Here is a 22,491-nt window from a genome sequence, read left to right on the forward strand (position 1 = left end):
CATAAATTTGTAACAGAATATAAAAAACGTACAATTCACAACGTACAAATAATGACCTACTTTATAGATATCAACATTGAGATGAAAGTTTCACTTCACTATCTGATCTGCAAATACAAAAGTGAAAAAGACGCATTTAGTCTCAACAACCTTATAGGATTTTGCATGGACAATATTACTGAAGAGCAATGCGTTTCGATAGAAAAAGCGACAAAAGATCAATCTGCCACTTCTCTTTGGTTTGAACTCCGATACGGCAGGATCACGGCTTCTATAGCTTATGAAGCATCGAAATGTAACACTGCGGATGGTGTACTTGTAGAAAAAATTTTAGGAGCTTATCAATTTAAAGAACCTTTTGCTATACAAAGAGGTATAAAACTAATAAAAACTATAAATTTGATATTAACGTATAAATATTCGCGTATTTAGGTGCCTGTTTTACATTTGTTTCAGGTTGTTATTGAAGACAGAGTCAGAGCACAAATAGAAACTATCAAAAAAGTCAAAATTGGAAAGTGCGGTATTTTTTTGTCAAGGGAACATCCTATGTTAAGGGCCTCTCCTGACGGCATAACAGAAGAACATATTATTGAAATTAAATGTCCACTGAAAACTGAAACTATGAAAAGATACATCAATAATGCTAAATTGACAGCAAAATGTGAAGCTCAAGTACAACTACAAATGCACTTCGCGAATAAATCAAAAGCCTTTTTTTGCATTGCTCATGCAGATTTTGAGACATCTCAACTAGTTGATGTTTATGAAATATTTTAAAATCAGATTATTGTATAAAAATAATTGATGAATGTACTTTATTCTGGAAGCATATCTTTGATGTAATGATTAAATAAAACTCAATAATCTTTGATTATACGTTTATTAATTTTTGTTGAACATTCACCATAGCACAAGCAATAACAACGATGGAATCTAACAAATAAATCACTTTAGTATCGATGCAAGCATGAGGTGCTGCCATAGAAAAAATTCTTAATCTGCCGATTGTTCTTTCAACATTTATACGCAGCGCTGCTATACGTTTCGTTTCCATGACTTCCTTTTTCGAACTAGCTTTACCTTCGGTTACGCTAGGCCTTACTAGATGACATCCTTTACCTTGTAACAAGTGGAATCGTTTTTAAATCCTCTGTCAGCCATTACAGAACATCTCGGTGTTAAATATTGTAAAAAGCCACAATCTTCAAATATTATTGTGTCGCTAGCTCTGCCCCCATAACCTTCAGAAATTAAGTTAATAAGTCCATCAGGTGTAATGGAAATCAAATATTTCATTGTATTACAATGTTTATATTCGGACCACGTCAAAGCCTGTTGCATTGCATTTGAAGGTTTTTCGATTCTTATTTCAAAACAGTCCAAAATACTTACTGTAGTTGAATATATCTTTCTAAAAGATATCGGTAACTTTTCACGAATTTCTTCTATAGGTGGAAAATATATAAACTCTTTCATTCGGTGAGCTATTAAGGGAACAGTTTTATTGAATATTTTACTAACTGAGCTTTTACATATATCAAAATCTATAGCCAGACGCACATAGGAATCGTCTAAGCGAATTTTCTTTAATGATATTAGAATATCTCTTACTGGACTAGCAATACTTTCAGAAAGTAGTTTCGTAAGAAAAAAATTTTCTTCTGGTAACCCCATATAAAAAATTACGTTTTTAGTTATTTTATTTATGGTATCATTGCGATATTGAGGCTTGGTTGTGACAGAGAAGGAACTAGTTAAACTGGTACTGTTTTGTGAAAATATTGATGCTTTTGAAGGAGAGCTGCTCACAGAAGATATCGATATTATTGATGGAGAGTGCTGAGGATATTCGTAAACGATTTGGGAACACTAATTCCCTGTATCTTTCGCACTGTTCCTTCTTACGATTGTTTGCACTGCTTGATTTTTTCTGTGAACTTTTGATGTTTACTTGAACTCTTTTGTTTCTCTTTTTATTTGGATGATTCGAATCGATGGATTCTGGAAATGTAATATTCTCTGGTACCGGATCGTCTGTTTCATCAGACTCCATGGCATCACACTCAATAATTTCGAAACATTGAATAGAAGACGATTGACTTGAAGTCGACGGTGCTTCTTTTGTTAAAAGACTTTCATAAAATTCAATCCGACGTCTTTTTTCATATGCTCCTCGTTCTTTTTGAGGTTTCCTTTTGACAGTCAAATTTATGAGGATATATTTCGGGTTTTAACTTTAAGGATCCCCCAACCAGTCGATGTTTTACTACATTTTCTGTGTCATTTTCAACCTGTAAATAAATTATATTTTCACAGCACTTAAATAAATTTACATAAAATATATAGTTATTTTTACTGAATCAGTTATTCCAAACTTACTCACGACTCAAAAGATATATTAATAGTTACTTACATCAAAATGATCTTCACACACATATCTAGTGCTTTTAGGGCCAATTAAATCACGCTTCATTACTTTGCACCATTTTTTCCTTATTGTTATATTATTTGGTACACGAAAAAATATTTTATTGGGATTTTTAACTGTTGTGCTTTGACACATAGGAACAATACAATATTTGTAAGCATTTTTTTTTAACTTCTGCCATCGGGTAATAAAAAAATACGAATCGAACGGCGTGAGCAACTACACAATAATACATTCGTATTTCGTACTGTTAGGACGCGGCTGCTGTCAGTCTTTTAAAAAAAAAGCTCACAAATACTACACTACACTTTTAATCAGAAAGAAATTACAGATGATTTTAGAATTGTCTCAAACTCGTCGGAAAGATTAATTTTGAATTGATGGCACCGGTAGACTGACTGCGCCACGCGGTTGCAACAAGTTTTATAATAGTCAGAATAACTGCGGAATAATTCTGAATATAACAGAATGCACACGTTTGCAATAACTACGAAATAATTCTGAATATAACATTTCCCTCCTTAAAACGAAGCAATATCCTTAAGGATATGCGAAGTCACTCTGATGGGAGGTTGAGACAAAACTTTTACAAGACAAAGTAATTTATTTTAATATACAATTAAAACTAAAAATAAGTTTAAAATTAGATAATAATATAATAAAAAAAATATAATAATAAAGAATATAAAAAAAAATAAAGATTAGAAATTAAGAATAGTTAAGATTACGTTTGGACAAATTATCTGGTAAAGATTGAGTAGATCTGTTCATCTCTGAAAATTCTGACAATTCTATAGAGTTATGACATTTAGACTAATTTTTCAATACTCTTTGGGTATTACATTGATTAAAAATTTGGATACAACAAGAGTTTTGGTGACTATTGGGCTTCCAGAAACATTTAACATAGATTTTATAAGATAAAAATATGAATATAAGTATAAGACAAACAATGGTAAGAGATGAATAATAACTGCTATACTTTACAAAGTGAGATTCGTTATTGATCCTATTAAGTTCCTTTTCCAAATTCTCTAGTTGGTTATAAGAATATTTTAAAGAGTCTAGATTAATGTTACTTAAAGATATAGGTGATAACAAAGGTATCGATTTGTTTAAAATATCCTTTTTACAACAGTCATCCTGAATAATATCAAAATCTACTTTTAGTTGATCCGTAAATACTAAGCTGGTTGAAACAGAGGGTTCTAATCTAATGGTTTTTGAAAATGCTATACAGTTTTCTGTTAGTCTTAAAATACCAGTTCCGATAATCGGATAACTCTTCGTATCACTGTTATCACACTGCACTGTTAACTTATTTGGTTTTGATTGCACAAAGATCCACTCATTATTATTTAATTTTTGCCATATGTCCACGTCTCCGTATAAAAGTTTCGAGTTACACTCACTAGGTAACGACAGGTTCACTTCGGTTAAGAGTTTGGTTTCACAAGATGGATTTGTAATACTAGAATAAACGCTTCCTAGTGGACAAATCATATGTTCATTGTTTACATGTGAACATTGTTGCAAATTATCATACAAAGTGTAATGTAATCTATCATCTGTTAAGGCGATGTATGTTTTAGAAGGAGTTATTAAGGCGAAGGTATTAGGGTTTGTTTTATGGTGTGGGGTAGGCAGTGGAATGATTTTATAGACTACATATTTGATAGGATGTATGAGAGGTATTTGAAGTATAAAAATGATTTTGTTATTATAATAATAAGAAATAAGTTTCGATACATCTATAATAGTGTGTATATTATCAAGCCTTAGGGGTACAGGAAAATCTAATTTATAGTCAATAGAATTACTTCTGAAACTTAGTTCATTGTATAATTTACTAGGAGATAATATAGAGGGATGTAAGATATTAGCTTTAGAGAATAGAATAGCATTTATAATAATATCTAAGAAATTAGAAATGGTAAGGAAAGAGCCTTCTATAATATTTACTAAATTATTAAGTTTAGTTAATAAAAGTACTTTATCATTATTTTTTGTCACAAAAGAAAGTATTTCATTAAGTCTATTTATTTGAGAGTTCAGTTTAATCTCGTTTTGATTAAGTTTTGTAATTGTGGCGTTAAATGAATTAATTGAAGATTTGACGATATGGATATTATCCTTTATAAGTCGAAATAACTCATGTTCATTTTTCTCGCATGCGTCAATCGCAGCGTCATAGTTGCGTGCATCTTCTGCGTCTAAGGTTCCAAAGAAGAACTTAAGTATTTCACCTCCAAATTCTAAAGCTCTTTTAAAACGATTCGAAGTTTCTTTAGAGATTATATGAGATAATGAATGTGCTTTTATGAAGTTAGCTTCTAAAAGGACCTCTATGGAATTAAAGATGTCTTTGCAATTGGTGTAATCTTCACGTTCAATTTTAGCACATAATAACGATGATTTCACGATAAGCTTATCGATGTTGTTAAGGTGTGGCTCAATAGAATGAATGTCAATATGTGTGACGATTTTCCAAAAGTCGTTATAGAAGAAGATGTTGGTTGTAGGGTCGAAGTATAAGCCAGGACTGTGTATGATAGGCGTAATCTCCGACTCAGTTGAGCCATAGTGACACAAAAATCTGAAAAGAAATAATGAAAGAAAATCAAGAATGTGCTGGTTTAAGTAAGTTTGTATGGCATTTTACATGTTTGCGACTGATTAATAGAGTGACATTGTGTTTTCCATTAATTTTAACAATGTTGTAGGGACCTTTCCAAATAGGGGATAAGGCTTTTCGAAGCCTATGGTGATGTTTCAGATAAACCATGTCACCAACTTTATATTTTGGGCTACATCTTAAAGCGGAAGCATCGTAATTTTGTTTTGCTGTTTCCTTAGCTTTGCTAATTAATTCTAAAGCCTTTTCTCTACTAATTCTCATTCTGTATTGAAGTGCTCAAACATATTCGTGGTAGGCTAAGCTGTTATTACTGTCGTAAAGAGTGTTAGGCAAGGTTGGTTTATAACCGTAGAGGAGTTCATATGGTGTGAATTGGGTAGTACTATGAGGAGTTGTGTTGAAGGCGAGAACGGCTGTTGCTAGATAACAATGCCAGTCGTTCTGGTTTTCGTTTACGAATGATTTAAGGTACTCTTTGAGCGTGGCGTGGCTGCGTTCTAGTGCGCCATTTGTTTGAGGATGGTAAGGGGACGTAAAGAGAGGTTTAATTTTGAAGATTTCGGTGACTTGTCTAAATAGTTCAGAAGTAAAACACGTTCCTAAGTCAGTAAGTATCATTTTGGGTATTCCAAATAAGGACATAAAATGTACTAAGTTACGGGCAACTTCTTCACTTGTGGAAGAGATCATCGGGTAGACACATAAGAATTTCGTAAGATCATCTTGCAATGTTAGTATGAATTTGAATTTTTGAAAACCAGCATCTGGTAAAGGTCCGACTATGTCTAATGCGAGACGTTCAAACGGTTTTGTGCTTGTTGATGTTATCTCCATAGGGGCCTTGTTATTAGCCCTTAGAGGTTTATTAATTTGACATAACTTACAATTTTTTACGTAATTTTGAATGTCGCTACGCATACTTTTCCAATTCCAGGGTGTCCGGCTATAGGGGAATCGTGATTGTCTTTCAATATTTTAGGTACCTCGGCAGGAGTAGGATAGGTTATTTGATTTTTATAGAATATTTAAGTTTGTATTATGAAAGATGTAGGATATTATATTATAAATTTTAGTGTAGATAAGTTTTGAAAATGGTTCGGAAAAGTCAGGTAAGGCTAAATCCGTTTCACTAGGAGTCTCTTCAAGAATTTTGTCCCTTAATTTCATTAATACATCATATACGGTTTTATAATTAGTTTCGTCAAAATGATGAACCTTTGTAAACAATATATAAATAGTTCTATTGTTAACTGTAACTAATTCCACGGTAATAGGAGACCGCTCGCTCGCGAATAAAGTAGCGGTGTCATTCATTTGCGATAACAATTCCTCACAGTGGGGCATAGAATAATCAAAGTCGAGAGAGAATGGACAAGCGATTGATTTATATTTAGAAAGATGTAAGGGTTGAGAATGTTCCTCAATTTTGGTGTTAGATTCTGGCAAAGTTTTTGTAAATTGTTTTTTGAAATAGATATCGTAAGAAGATTTATTGAGATTGATACTGTTCATGACATGTATCGGGATACGCGAAAGAGCATCTGCATTGGAATTCATTTTTCCTTGTTTATATACGATTTCGTAATCATATTCCTCCAATTTGAGACGCCAACGAATTAACCTGCTTCCAGGATCTTTGACATTAAAAAGCCAAACTAGAGGACGATGATCTGTCACTATTTTGAATTTATTGCCATACAGATAAGGGCGGAAGGTTTTTACTGCAGAAAGGATCGCGAGTAGCTCTTTTTCTGTGGTAGAATAATTCCCTTCCTGTTGTTCCTAGATGCATAGGCGATCGGTTTGTCTTGACTGATAGGACCTTGCGAGAGTACGGCGCCAATAGCGAAGTTACTGGCGTCTGTGGTAACTACAAAAGGCTGGGAAAAATCGGGGTATTGTAGAAGAGGAGCCGTAGTTAGTTTTTCTTTAAGAAGATTAAAAGATGTTCTTGTTCGACTTGCCAATGAAAATTCGTATCCTTTTTTAATAGGGACGTTAAAGGTTTTGTAAGCTTTGAAAAATTTTCGATGAAGCGGCGATAGTATCCGACAAGACCTAAGAAGGATTTGATTTCTCTTGCGTTTTTAGGGGTAGGAAATTCAGTAACGGCTTTTACTTTATCAGGGTTAGGGGTCACTCCTTTGTCCGTAATAATGTGACCAAGATAAGTAACTTCTCGGTGAAGAAACTCGCACTTGTCAGGTTGGAGTTTAAGGTTAAATTTACGAAGTCTGACAAAGACTTCATTTAGTTTTGAGATGTGGCTGTCGAGATCGTGGGAGTAAATTACACAGTCGTCAAGATATACGTAACAGTGGAGACCTTGTAACCCAGAAAGAGCTGTATTCATTAACCGCTGAAAAGTAGACGGAGTATTTTTTAAACCAAACGGCATACGTGTAAATTCATAATGCCCTGATGTTTGGGTGCCTACTATGGTGAAGCCGGTTTTAGGTGCATCAGCAGAATCGAGCTGAATCTGATGAAAACCACTTGCTAAGTTGAGGGTAGAGAAGTATTTAGAGTGGCCTAATTGATCTAAAATGTCCGTTATTAAGGGTAAGGGGTATATTTCGGTGACTGTAACATCATTAAGAGCTCGGTAATCTATAATGATACGCCATTTTCTTTTGCCAGAGGCATCTAATTTTTTTGGCACCACCCATACTGGGGCGCTCCAAGGAGATTGCGATGGGCGTATAATGTTTTGTTCTAACATCTTTTTTATTTGTGAGTCAACTTCATCTTTGTGACATTCTGGGAAGCGGTAAGATTTAGCGTGGATGGGGGCAACATTACCAGTATTAATTGTATGTTCAAGTGTGTTGGTATAGGTTAGCTGCTCACCCTCTAAATGAAAGATATCCGTATATTTAGAACAACACTCTAATAAGGCAGTTCTCTCTTCACTATTCAGGTGAGAATGTCGTATCTGATCTAATACTCTTTGCATACGGTCGGAAGAGGATGAAGATATAGTATTTATTAGCACTTCTTTGGGATTAAGTGCGATTTTTGATATCTCTGACCAATCGATTTCAGTTAAATGTACTTTAAAATCTTTAATTTCGATTCGAGAGTCAGTGGTATTTAATACGGAAACATTAACGCGGTTGTTTGATTTTAAAGACACTACACAATTTGCAATGAAAACACCGTCGGTAATAACATGATCTAATACAAGTGACTCCTTTAAATTATGTAACTCCCACGGGTCATTCGAAATCATGCATTCAATTACAACTTCTGAACGAGCAGGTATAATGTATTTAGGAGCCGTATAATGAATGGGTATAGTGTAACCTTCTATTTATTTATTTATTTATTTTATTTATGTACCAACAAATATATAGACAATTACATAGACAAAAGACGTGTACAAAGGATAACTTATCTCTAACAAGAGATCTCTTCCAGAAACCCTGATTCTGTTGGAGATTATTTGTAAATTATAATTATAGTGTAGGTACAATATCAAGTATCATTCTATAAGAAATACATAGACTTTTAACTATAATTAATTATATTATATACTAAATACAAATAATACATAAATTAATACATATTTATAATATACATACATACAACTACATACATATAAAATACATATATAATAAAATTAACTTAAATAGAAAGGAAGTGCTGCTTTACTCTGTTTTTAAAAGATCTTATGGTAACGTTATTGTGGAAAATATCATCCGGAAGAGAGTTCCAGAGACGAGTGGCAACAACAGTAAAGGAGTTACCGTAGAACGTGGTATTAAAAAAAGGTACCTCTAGTGTTTTCGATGCCACACATGCGCGTACTGGTCTTTCACGAGGAGGACAAAACAGAAAACGCTCATGTAGGTAATCAGGGCTACCATGGTTTAATATGTTAAAAAGAAGCGTTAATATGTGCAAGTTCCGGCGAAGACGGATAGGGAGCCACTTTAACTGTCGTCGAAATTGAGAAATATGATCAAATTTGCGCAGACCGTAAATGAAACGAATGCACAAATTTTGAAGTCTATCTAGTTTGTCAAGTAGCTCTTCATTCGCATCAAGATAGCAAACATCAGCATAGTCTAGGATAGGAAGAAGGAGGGATTGTGCAAGTAAAATTTTAGTTTGGAAAGGAAGAAAATTCTGCAAGCGTTTTAAAGAATGCAGAGAGTAGTGGACACGTTTACTGACTTCGTTAACCTGAGCTCTCCACGATAAATTACAGTCTATGATTAACCCTAAACTAGTTACTTGCTCACTATAATCAATTTGAATTCCATCATAGACAATTGATGGGACAATGTCCCAGTTAATTTTGTTACGTAATTGTGTGCTACCTATTATCATAACCTTTGACTTCAAGGGATTAACAAGAAGCCCAAAAGATTCAGCCCAGTTCTTAATTCTGTCGAGATAATAATTAACGTCAAGTATGGCCGAATATAGATTTGACAAGGTGGTGTGCTTGTAAAGTTGTAAATCGTCTGCATAGAGATGGTAATGAGAAGAAATAACTTTGGAAATTTCGTTAATGAAAATTGAAAACAGAAGAGGAGAAAGTACGTCGCCTTGCGGAACACCAGCAGATAGATCAGCCCAGTCCGAGGAAGCCTCATCAGACTTTATCACCTGCCGACGACCACGAAGGTAAGATTGGAACCAATCAATCACAGGCAGAGCAATGTTAAGTGAGCGAAGGATACCAAGCAATACATCAAAGTCAACTGAGTTAAAAGCATTGCTAAAGTCAAGCAAAATAAGGATAGTAAATTCTCTTTTATCCATTGCATAGCGAATGTCTTCAGTGACTTTGAGCAGAGCGGTGGAAGTACTGTGACCGGAACGGAAACCGGATTGGAAAGGACTAAGGAGATGTTTATGTGTTAGGTATGCGGACAGTTGCTTGTGTACAACGTCTTCAAGGATCTTTGACAGGATAGGCAAAATAGAGATGGGACGAAATTGTGAAAGAGAAGTGGGATTTGATATTTTAGGTAAAGGAATCACATGTGCTAACTTCCAAACTGTTGGAAAGGTCTTGGATTCTAAGGAAAAGTTTAAAATGTGGGTAATAACAGGGTTTAAATAATCGAGGATAAGTATTAACATATCCCGACTAATGTTGTCATTACCAACAGCTTTGGAAGTGATAGATAGGATGCTTCTCTTGACTTCGCTCTCTGTGATTGTATGAAAATTAAAAGGGATACAATCAGGCGTGATGGCATTCGCCATCTTTAACAATGTTTCAGCCTTTGTTGAGTCTGAAATTGTTAAAGGGGGAGTAGAAAAATGTTTATTCAGAGAGTTGAGATCAAATGTATGTTGAGAAGATTTTGAGTGATTACCCACGCCCAAAGATTTAAAAAATCTCCACATCTCTGAAGTACTCAGTTTATCTACGGAGGAGTGGATGAAACGGCGTTTTGCATCTCTACACATCCTATTGCAGAGATTTCGTAATTTTTTGTACGTCGCGATGTTGAGGTCAGTAGGATTCCTTTTACAGACTCTCTTGGCTTTGTCACGTTTTACCATAGCATTTTTAATAGTTTGAGTTAGCCAAGGTGCAGGTAGGTGTTTTACCCTAATTGACCTTATCGGAGCGTGTTTGTCATATAATTTTGTTACTGTTTCGTTGAAAAAGGCCACCTTATCATCAACATTCGTAAGCGTATAAAGATCAGACCAGTCAATACCAAGAGCGTCGTTACATAAATTTGCCATATTAATATTTTTCACATTGCGTCTTGAAATTGTTTTAATCTTGCGTTTTGAGAAGGAGAGCTTATAGCTAACGAAGAGTAAATCGTGGAAGGAGAAAGGAGCTGTCAGCTGACCATGAGCTGTCACATTGTGAGAGTTGGAAACAATAATGACATCAAGGAGAGACGGAGTGCAGTTAGGTGAGAAATGGGTTTCCGAGAGAGGAAGAATAGTGAAATTAAAAGAAGATACAATAGATTTAAGTTTTGTCGCTCTGTGGTCATTTTTCACAAGACACGTGTTAAGGTCACCCATTATGATCAAATGTTCATATGAAGGAGATAGTTTCTCAAGGAGTTCTTCAAAAACGTTAAAGTAATTAATATGTAAGGAGGGACAATAGATGACCCCTAAGAGGAGTTTGGAGTGATGGGAAGACATTTCTAGGAAGAGGTATTCAAGGGTGTTAGGAGTAAGGTTTGAAGATTGTTCTATTATCTGAAAGGGTATATTATTTCGTAGGAAAATACATACACCTCCCCCTCTATAAGAAACTCTGTCATTACGTATTAGAGTGAAATCAGGTAAAGAGTAAAGAGTCGAAGGAAGAGAAGGTCTTAACCATGATTCGGAAACAAGGATACCATCGACCTGCACGTTGCTAAATGATGCGAGAAGATCAGAGGAATGTGCCGGAATGCTTTGCGCATTTATATGTGCAAAATTGAGACAGTTAGAATTGGGGGTAAAAATTGAATTTAATTGTGAATCGAGGGTGGGAACTTCACTCTCAAAAGATTGATTAAGGCTGGAAACACTATGAAAATCATCAGAGGAGCATGAAAAGAAATCGTCACTAATACAAGCATCACTTAAGTCAGACATATAGATATACAATAAATATAATATATATGTATAAGTATATATATACCTTAACCTAAATACAAGAAAATAACAAACGAAGAAAAAAAAAAAACTATTAAGACATACAACTAATCTCCCACATTATCTGGCCAAGACTTATTAAAAACATTGAAAATCTATACTAATATATAAAGCGGAAGAGTTTGTTTGTTTGTTTGTTTGTTTAAACGCGCTAATCTCAGGAACTACTGGTCCGATTTGAAAAATTCTTTTTTTGTTGAATAGTCCAATTATAGAGGAAGGCTTTAGGCTATATAACATTACGCTGCGACCAATAGGAGCGCAGCGACAGTGAGAAATGTTGCAAAAACGGGGAAAATTATTCACATTTATGGACTTTCGATGCGTGCGCAGCATAAACGTTTTAAGTTACTCAAAAAATGTGTATGAAAGATATATTCCTCTTTTAATAATAAAAAAAAAGTCCGTGACACTATATGTCTATTTGTTAAGAGTGTGCTAGCAGGCGGGGCGCGGCGGCGGATGAGGGGGAGGCGGGTCAGCCCCGCCGCCGCGCTCGCCACTCTCACCCGCGGGTGTAGTTCTGCGAAGTAACAATGTACATAACGACTTAAAAAAATTAACATTCTTAATAGTTAAATTATTTATCAAAATTAGGTTTTGTTATCAGGTTATTTGCTCATTATTTTTTATCGTTTAAAATCGGTTACATTTAAATCATAATCTGCTGTAGTTTTAACTTACGATATAAGATAAAATTTCAATGAACATTCCTTCGTACTTTGCAAGTAAACAATTGAAACGTTTCACGGTATAAATAAGGTATAAAAATTACATTACACACGTAAAAAAGTTCAAAATGGCGAGCGATACTTTCACCGATGCAGATTAATCATCACTGAGAAAATAAATTATGCAAATAAGCAAATAGGTGAATATCGTTTAAAATGACTACACAAATAAATTAGTAGTTCAATATTTCAAGTAATTTCTATTACGTTCAAGCATATTCAACACGGTTGTACTATAATCACCTTATGAAATAATAACACCAAAGGAGAAACAATCTAAACTTCTTATTGTTCGGTTTGTTTATCTTATTACGTTTAAGTTAATATTGTTTGTTTTCAACCGACTTCAAAAAGGAGGAGGTTATCAATTCGTCTGTATTTTTTTTTTTTATATGTCTGTTACCTCATAACTTTTCACTGGATTTTGATAATTTTATTTTGTTTGAAAGGTAGTGCTTCCCGTGGGGCCCCATTTTAATTTTATCCTGTTACGATGATGGTATCCTTATGAAAACGATATAAGTCTTAAATGTGCATTATGTATGTGCGCGATAAATAGGTGAATAACTCAAAATTGTGCCAACCAATTTTAATGATTCTTTTTTTATTATAAAGGATATACTTCAAGGGTACTATGGTGAAAGTTTGGTAAGGTTCTGAGCATAGGATCCATGACAAAGTAACGGTACGGAAGGGAACGGAACAATTCTAAGGAGCACGTTAGCGATACTCGGCCGAATCTTTTAGAAACAAAAATTTTGACAAAAAAAAACCGACTGCAAAAGAGAAAATAAATAATATGCTCTAAAAAGTAAAAAATAATTGCTTATTATTCTACAACTTAATAATCAAGTAACTTATTCTACTTACCAATATGTAGGTACGTTCTGTGTTTCCACGCAAGGAGATAAGTATGTACCTACCCACTTTAAATCTAACTTAACACAAACCTATGAATAACAAACAATGATCACAATATTTTTTAGATTTATACTATGTAAAATGAAATTAAAAATATTTAGACTATTTAAAAGTCAGCAAAGTTATTACGATAATATATTATAGTTAAAATTATTGTTATTTTTGGAGGCGGTGTCAGCCAAGGTAGGTTTGTAAATATATGATATACTCCAAATTTGTAAATCTGGTCTATCGATAAATACACTTCTTCTTGATGTTTTTTTAAACCCTATACGTACATAGTGGTCCTATATAATGACAGAAAATTGGAATCAAAATTGAGTGTTTAAGCAAACATGTCTACCGTCAGGTATTACAATTCATGAACTTTTTTCCTAATCCAAGACAAAGAAAAGTCATTCAGATTTACTATTACATTTCCTGTTGAACGTTTTGTTTGTTTTGGCAGAGTATGAATTTTGTTTGTGATTTATTTATTTACAATTGACTTTTTCTTTTGTCTTACATCCAGATGTCGATACACCTGCATCGAATTGTTAACAAAAAAAATATTCGCAATCGTACACTATTGTACAATATTTCTTTTATGTTTAAGAAAAGGAGTTTCTCAATTCTTTAAACCCGAGCGGCCTTCCACCACATTCCCTGAAGTTAAAAATAGGTGCTGCAATAATTTTACTCAGAAATCTTAAACCACCAAATTTATGTAACGGGACCCGCCTTCAAGTAAAATTCATTCGCAATAACGTGATCGTTGCAACAGTTTTGACTGGTCCGGCAGTTGGTCAAACAGTGCTTATACCTCGCATCCCAATGATTCTAAATGATTTACCTTTGTATTTTAAAAGAATTCAATTCCCCATTAAGTTATCTTTTGCCGTAACCATTAATAAATCACAGGGCCAAACATTTAAACACGTAGGAATCGATTTACGTCAAGACTGCTTTTCACACGGCCAACTATATGTCGCGTTGTTAAGATCGGGTTGCGGGCAAAATCAGTATGTTCTTCTACCACAAGAAAATAAAACTAAAAATATAATATACGCTGAAGTACTGTAAAACATATTATTAAATCTTATTGACGATTATAATAACAAAACCAACGTGAGCAATCAAACGATAATCATGATAGTGTTTTCGACAACTACGCGAACGAAGTCGCGGGCACAGCTAGTATACCATAACAGTGTTTGTCACATACAAAAACCATCAACAATATCTAAGAATTATATCTAACAATAATAAAAGAAAAACAACTCAGACAGCACAAATTTTATGAAATTCTTAGTAATAAGTACATATAATAATTTTAAAATATTCGAATAACAACGAGAGAAATTGTAGATATCTAAAAATAAAAAAAAAACCAATCAACTTAAAAATATAAACATTACTGAACGGAATATCCGAACGCTAATCTGCTGTCCGGCGCGTCAATGTCAGTTGTCAAACTGTCATTCGTATCTTTGAGGTTAATTTGTGCTGGTTTTTTTCGCTTGCGTTAGCGTTGGTTAACACACGTGTTAAGAGATTTTGAGTGTTTTCTTTTAGTTTTGTAGTATATTTTATTGTTAATAGTGCTTTAGTTGGTAGTTGGGTTAAGTAGTGTTAGTAATATTTGTAAATCTTGTGAGTATTTAACGTGTTTTAATATTTTTTAGCTTTTAAGTTTTATTATGGAGGTTGATCCTCCTCCTGATCCCCCTGATCCAGGTGGCTCAATAGAGCCTGTTCCCGATACTCTATCTCCTCCCTCTGTACCTGTCTCCCGAAAACGCCTCGGTAATGATTCAATTAATTCCGATTCCAATATTAAAAAAACAATAATTAATCCTAGTTCAGCAAATCCCTCAATCCAAACGATTTACACTCATCCATCCTTCTCTGAAGGCCCTAAAACGTATTCCGACGATGACAAAGGTCCTTTCATCGTTCATGTGTCCCGGGAAGTATCTGACCCAGCTTCAGGAACTACTGTACGGGCAATTAAATTCAGACAATTCCTGCACACTCATAAAATTAAGAGCATTATTAACGATGGTGTTAAGAACATAGGCCGTAACAAAATCTCAGTTGAATTTTCAACGGCTCAAGCAGCAAACACCTTTCTAGTGAATCCTATTGTTGAAATGTGCAAGTATAAAGCTACTGTACCGACTTTTAATGTAACTAGAATGGGATTGATTAAGGGTATTCCCGTGGACTGGACGATGGAAGAACTGGCAATGTCACTTGAGCTTCCCACTGGATGTGGTGAAGTAATGAAAATAAGACGCCTGAACAGAAAAATAATTGCTGACAGTGTAACTACATGGGTTCCTACCCAATCTGTTGTAATTACATTTAGAGGTCAAACGCTTCCTTCAAAAGTGTATTCCTACCATACGTCCCTTCCAGTAGAAACTTATAAACTTCCCACTATCCAATGCCTTAATTGCTGCCGTTATGGTCATATTAAAACTCAGTGTCGATCTCAACCTAGGTGTTTTAAGTGCTCCAAATCCCACACAGGTGAGTCTTGTAGTGTAAGTAAGGATAACGCCACTTGCTTACATTGCTCTGGTAACCATTTCACAACAGACAAGGATTGTCCAGAGTTTTCTCGCCAACAATCGATCAAAATTGTTATGTCTCAAGACAACATTTCATACATTGAAGCATCCTCTCGGTTTCCTCCTGTACGTAGATCCTATGCAGAGATTACAAAGGAAATGTTTACCCCTCCCACATATTCTCCAATCCTCCCTAATCAACCTATCCCTTCAACTACCAGGTCCTATCGGAAGACTGTTATCAGTACTCCTCGCCCAAGATCACCTCTTGGGAAAGGGTATGATAAACAGGCCCATCAATCGATCGTTAGTAATTGTCCCTCTACTGCTCCTAATGGTTGTGCTCTCAACCAAAACACTCCTAACCCTCTTAATAACAATCCCAACTTCTTAGAAATGCTAACTAAGATACTTCTTAGTATTATCTCAACATGTAACGATATCCCCTTACCGTCCAACGTTGCTCAAGACTTATGTCAGTTATTCTCCATCCTTCACAATGGCCCCAATCAGCTTCCTTCAATGGAACTGCAAGAGCGTCCGGCCTAAAAAACATGAACTCCTCTCTCTAATAAACCTCCATAAACCTGTCATTATTGCCATCTCTGAAACATGGTTGATCCCTGGATCCCGATTCCGGGTCCCAGGCTTCTCCTGTTTGAGGGATGACAGAAGTGATGGTTATGCTGGGAGTGCCATTTTCGTTCGGCACTCCCTTCCCTTCTCCCAAATTCCTTTATCCCTTCCCAGCCAGCATATTAATGCTGTTGCTGTTAGAGCCCTTAACATCTCTTTTCTTTCCCTGTATATTCCTCATCCTAATCCAGCTTTAATTCCTGATATATCTGCCATCATTTCCTCTCTCCCTAGTCCTATCCTAGTCATGGGCGATTTTAACGCCCATCACACCGCCTGGGGTTCACATTTCTGTGACCCATTTGCTCTCTTGTTGATGGACATATTTGATGATGCAAACCTCTGTATCCTCAATAATGGCTCACCAACACGTAGAGTATATCCTAACCAAAACCCAAAATCCGCTGTAGACTTATCCTTAACTTCTCCAGTCCTTGCTTCTCAAATATCCTGGAATGTCCTCTCATCCTCTTTTGGCAGTGACCACTTTCCTATCCTTCTTTCTTTAAATCACCGATCCATTGCCCATATCAATCCAAATCCCTTATTAAAATTTAAATTAAAAAATGCTAACTGGTCTGCATATGCTGAGTCTGTTGATTCCATGATCGACACCCTCTTTGTTTCACAAGACTATGGAAATGTAATCCTTTGCTATGATCTTTTCCTTAATGGTATTTTAACTGCAGCCAATCTCCACTTCCCTAAAAAACACACCTCAAAAAATCATTTGCTTTCCACCCCCTGGTGGGATGAGGAATGCAAACGATTATCTGAACAGAGACTAGAGGCTGAAGCATCATACTCATTGTGTATGTCTTTGGATAACTTTTGTAAGTATCAGAAAATCGACGCCAAATTTAAACAATTAATTTCTAAAAAGAAAAAAGTTAGTTGGATTCATTTCTGTGAATCCCTGAGTCCTCGTTCCTCTTCCTCTGTAGTCTGGTCCCAACTTAAAAAATTCCGCCGATGCCTTAATTCTGTTGACCCTTCCTCAAATACTCCTTCTGAGTGGCTTAACAATTTCGCTGATAAGCTTGCCCCCCCATTTGTCCCTTATGAGGACAGTTTTCTAAATTCTACGCCAGCATCCACATCCACTTTGGATGAAATGGATGCCCCCTTTTCTTTTTCCGAACTTCAATGTGCGTTAAATGGTTTATCTGATTCTACTCCTGGGGAAGACGGCGTTCCTTACTCTTTTATTTGTAAATTAAATGATAAAGCGAAAAAAGTTTTTTAAACATAATTAACTCGGTTTTTATCAAAGGAATTGTCCCGCAATCTTGGAAGACACAAATTGTTATCCCGATCCTTAAACCGGGTAAGAACCCTTCGGATTGCAACTCATACAGACCGATAGCTTTATCATCAACTTTGGCAAAGATCACTGAACATCTGTTGAAGAACCGCCTGGAATGGCTAATGGAAAGCAGAAATGTACTTGCTCCCTCCCAATTTGGCTTTCGGAAGGGGTTGAGCACCATTGATAATCTAAGCATACTCACAACAGACATTCGAATTGCCTTTGCTAAAGGAGAGTACCTTGTGGGCATCTTTCTAGATATATCTTCTGCATATGATAATGTACTTCTTCCGTTGCTCAGGCAGAAAATGCAACAGCTGAGTATTCCACCGAGGATAGTTCATCTCATATGTAATCTGTTAACTTGCAGATCAATAACGGTTAGACACCAACATCTCTCACTTCCCCCCAGACTTGTCTGGAAAGGTCTTCCTCAAGGCTCAGTACTCAGTCCTCTGCTTTACAGCATATACACCCATGATCTCGATTTGTCTGTTAACAATTTTTGTAACATACTCCAGTATGCTGATGACACTGTTTTGTATTATAGATCTAGCTCCATTGAAAATTTAACATTTCGATTAAACTCTGCTTTGCATTACCTATCCCAATGGCTCTCTGACCATGGCTTATCGCTATCGATAGCCAAAAGTCAAGCAGTGGTATTTACTAAAAAAAGACGTATACCTACCTTTAATTTGTTTTATGAGGGTCAACGCATTAACTTTGTAGACAAAACAAAATTTCTTGGTATTATTCTCGATCACCGACTGAACGGAATTTCACACTCTGACTATTTAGCCAAGAAATGTGAAAAATCAATTAATGCCCTTAGAGCAGTATCTGGAGTTTGGTGGGGAGCTCACCCTTATACATTGAAGCTGATCTATAACGCAATAGTTCGTAGTCATTTGGACTATGGACTGTTTGTTCTAGATCCATTCAATAAATCAGCTTCAGAAAAATTAAATAAAATTCAATTTAAATGTTTGCGCATAATCTTGGGTGCGATGAAATCCACTCCTACTAATGCTCTGCAGGTTGAGTGTGTTGACCCTCCTCTACATATAAGGAGGCAATACTTATGTGACCGCTTTATCATCAAATTGTTACAGCTATCTTCCCATCCTTTATTGGCCCGATTAAACAAATTATCCCACCTTTGCAACCCAGACAGTCCGAAATCCTCATTCCTATTAAACAGTTTCCTCAAGTATACCAACCTCCCTCATCCCCTTACCACTTTTCCTTCTAATCCTCTTTTTTCCACCTCCTTTAAAGCCCTTATTTATAATACCCCCGTTATAACAAACCTTGGTCTTATAAAAGGTTCCCCTGATACTAGTGTCCAATTTCAAAAAATGTTTCATCAAAATTGGCCAAATCACCTCCCTATATATACTGATGCCTCTAAACTCTCACCGACCGGCTGCGTTGGCGCAGCTTGTTGGATACCGAAATATAAAAAAGCCCTTTTATTTAAATGCCCCCCTGAAACCTCTATATTTTCCGGTGAGGCCATTGCTTTACTGGAAGCTATTATGTATGCCCAGTCACACAACATACAACAATCAGTTATTTTATGTGACTCATTAAGCTGTCTGTTGGCCATTAAAGAAAATCCTTTTCGTAGCAAATTAAGACTTTCTATCGTTTTTAAGATCAGAGAGGCTCTGTTGTCCTGTCACCAACAAGGCCTTCAGGTTTTGCTGGTCTGGATTCCAAGTCATTCCGGTATTATTGGAAATGAGATGGCTGACTCATATGCTAAGATTGCTATCCAATCTGGTTTATCTGAGCATTTTGTCAATTCCTCTCGAGACCTGCTCACTCTTGCGAAAGCTCAAATGGTTAAATCCTGGAATGCTTTTTGGATTTCATCAAAATCGGTTAAAGGTAAGTATTATTCGGCGTTACAACCTGAAATTCCGAGGCGACCTTGGTTTTCATTTCACAGGCACGCTGACCGTTGGGTCACATCCACTATCTGTCGGTTACGCCTCGGCCATTCTTGCACACCTACCCACCTAGCAAAGATAAGAGTTCGAGATCACTCGCTGTGTGAATGTGGCCTAGACGAAGGTTCCGCTACCCACATTCTGTTCCTTTGTCCTAAACTTCTTCATCCCATTTACGACCTTCTCCCTCCTAAAGTTCCTCGTCCTATAAATGTTGAATGTTTATTGACGTTTGTGTTTAGTCCATTTTGTTCTTTTTTGTGTAAATATATTAAATGTAATAAAATTAAGTTGTGAATAGTCCAATTGAGTGATATATCTTATTATATATAGTTTAGAGTACTAACAATTATTTGTAATATATCCTATTATTAACCCTTAATGTTTGTGTTGTTCTAGGTTACGGATTAACAAGGAAATTACTACTATACTTGGCTTTAAAATTTAATTGAGTTTGTTATCTCAACCATACCGATCAATCTCATTCGTGTCTTCTCCATCCTACGTGACATTGGCGAAATAATCTGTGCCCTGTGGCACAACTAAAAGCCATTAAACTAAGAATTGAATTGAATTAATTTGTGCTGTAAATTTAAATTTAACAACAATTTAAAGAATTTGAAGAGATTTTAAACTACCGACGTACAGATAAGAAAAAATAAAAATAACTTATTATTAAATGGCAGCGAAACGCCAACTATATGGACACATATATATATAAAGACGAGTGACGTAATGGATAGCAGACAGGAATTATGGACATATATGAGAAACCTTTACTTTGTAGTAATTTTAACCCGCCGAGATCTCGTTTTCTGGTCCGATGCACTGGAAACTTGAGGAAACTTTTCGCAAAGATCCTGTAATTCGGCAGACGTAATGATCTTTTTGCGGCTTTTATCTGGAAGCGCGACAATAATTACCCCGTCAGATGTCCAGCAATTTTTCAAACCGAAGTGTTTTCGAGCTGCAATAAATAGTTCCTGCCGGGGCTTGGTTAAAAATTCCGATATAGTAACTCCAGAACCTTTTAAAGATGTTTTAGAAGTCCAAACAAGATTTCTATGCTTTGTAGCGATAAAACGAACCAGTATAGGTCTTGGTTTTTCTTTCTTTGAGCCAAGACGATGACAGATATCCAGGTGTGAAGAATCGATACTGGTCAGCTTTAATTGATTGTGCAACACGGATTGAATCCTGCTCTCCACTTGCTCATCAGTACTCTCTGGCAGACCATGAAATAGCAGTACTCTGCTACGAGATCGAGCTTCCTGCACATCAAAACCCACTGAAAGCAGCTGCAATTGCTGATGAAGCATACCGAGTGTCTTCCAAATCACCTCCTTAAAAACGGCATAGTCAGAGGCAAGAGAACCAATATCTCCAATGGTTGTGGACGGTGATTTAGTGCTTCCTTGTGTTTGTGTTGTCAGTGAGAGCATTTTGTCGAATTGATCCATACGGGATTCAAACATTTTAACAATGTCATCCATATTCTTGCTGAGTTGGCTATGTAAATCCATTGTTCTTGTAGTAATGTTGAGAATTGTTTGTGGACCAGGTAATGTGGGAACTTATATTAACTTTTTCACTTCATAAATTATTATTTAAAGAAAAATGTAATTTTAATGAAATAAAAACTTAAGAGCAAAATTTTTAGTTGTTGATATTTCGACCTACCCGAAATATATCTATTGTTATTGACTTAGTGGAATAATCGATGTTCGTTTTAAAGAAATGTAAGAAGTCTGTTCCTATAATACCATCTGATTCTAAGTTGATTGCGTCATCAATGATATGAAATTTATAAGAAAAATTGGAACCTAATATATTAAAGTCAATTACACACGACCCTAAGATTTCACAAAACGTATCATTATCGTTTATACCTTTAAGTTTTATTATTTCATTTGATAGGTCAGGTTGTATACAAAGGCTAGAGCGTTTAATTACGCTGACAGTCGCGCCGGTATCAATTAAGAGGCATAGGGGTTTTGTAGCTTATCGGGTTTTTATAAAAGAATGTGGTAAGGATATCTTTTTATTCAAAATACTACTTTCGTAAATTGGGATATCTGCTTTTGAACATAGATTTGATTTTTTGCCACAAGATTTTGTATCACTATTTAGGGAATGATTTGCATTCTTAGTTTTTTCTAGATTTTTAGGTTGCGATTTATCGGCATCGACATGAGATTAGTTGTAGGTAAAGATTTAGTAGAGCAAGATTTAATATTACAAGGTTTAGTGTTATAAAATTTAGTGTTACAAGATTTAGTATTACAAGATTTGACGACCTCCGTGGTCGAGTAGTGTGTACACCGGTTTTCATGGGTACGCCACTCCGAGGTCTCGGGTTCGATTCCCGGCCAAGTCGATGTAGAAAAAGTCTTGGATCTGGGTGTTTGTGGTACCGTCGTTACTTCTGATTTTCCATAACACAAGTGCTTTAGCTACTTACATTGGGGTCAGAGTAATGTATGTGATGTTGTCCTTCGGTGTTTCTATCTTTACGAAAGGAGGTTGACGAACTCGAGAGGAGTGTTATTTATTGAGATGGGCGTTGCGCTGCGGTTAGACATAATTTTAGTTTTTTCCAGATTCACTTCCAAACCAGTTTTTATACTAGCCTGATTCAATTCGTTTACCATTTTGTTTAGTTGGTGAGGGAAT

The sequence above is a fragment of the Vanessa tameamea genome, chromosome W (genome assembly GCF_037043105.1).
Source record: "Vanessa tameamea isolate UH-Manoa-2023 chromosome W, ilVanTame1 primary haplotype, whole genome shotgun sequence".
Classification (NCBI taxonomy): domain Eukaryota; kingdom Metazoa; phylum Arthropoda; class Insecta; order Lepidoptera; family Nymphalidae; genus Vanessa; species Vanessa tameamea.